The 783-nt window shown below is 52.7% G+C and overlaps 1 protein-coding gene across 1 annotated transcript in view; it reads right to left on the reverse strand.

The window, feature by feature from the left end:
• Positions 1 to 783, reverse strand: part of CREB3L2 (cAMP responsive element binding protein 3 like 2) — a 108,790-nt gene that overhangs the window by 12,952 nt on the left and 95,055 nt on the right. The gene's annotated exons all lie outside the window — the stretch shown is intronic.

The following is a 783-nucleotide window of genomic DNA, read 5'->3' on the forward strand; positions in this document are numbered from 1 at the left end:
TGGAGTCACCGAGGAGATGGTCAGAGAAACCTCTCTGCCCCAGATGCATCAGAGCTGACGGGGCAGTGTGACTACCACCACCCTGGGGGAGACACACCAACTTTCAGGAGGGACTTGCCGTCCCCTCCTTTCCTCAGGGACTGACGGGGCATCGTGGGGCTGCCTCACACTACAAGACCAGTACCCACCCTGGGGGAGACACACTAACTCACAGGAGGCCTTAGAGAGCCAACCAGGACCTGTTCCCTCTCTTCCCCACATGCTCATGAAGGCCCGTCTTGGGGCCTGCTTCCCACCTTAACGTGATACTAACGTGTCAGCTAGAAAATGGTTTCTAGAACCAGCACAACACTGCATTTGACGTATTATTTTGTCACCATCCCACCTGACGTCCCAGGCTTTTCAGAAGAATAAAGGGCTGTGGCAAAGCTAAAAACCCCACCAGCTACAGTCGCGTCAATCGCCTCATGGCACCCCCATGTGTGCCAAGGTAGAACTGCACTCCATAGGGTTGCCAATGGCTGAGTTTTTGGAAGCACATCTCCAGACATCTTATAAAGAGCCGGTGGATAGCCTCAAACCTCCAACTTTTCAGCTAGCAGCTGAGTGCATCAACTGTTTCCACCAGCAAGGACTCCAGGTGACTTGTAATATACAGAAAATAAAGGACAAGCTCACTCATTTCTTCCCATCAGCTTTCCTGACAGCGTGAGGGAGTGTGCCTAATGGGAACCAGTGAGTAGTGCCACTCCTTCTGGCCGACACACTGCTCTGCTCTCAGAA

Source organism: Orycteropus afer, unplaced genomic scaffold (genome assembly GCF_000298275.1).
Source record: "Orycteropus afer afer isolate SDZICR_OR568_19922 unplaced genomic scaffold, OryAfe1.0 scaffold00413, whole genome shotgun sequence".
NCBI lineage: Eukaryota > Metazoa > Chordata > Mammalia > Tubulidentata > Orycteropodidae > Orycteropus > Orycteropus afer.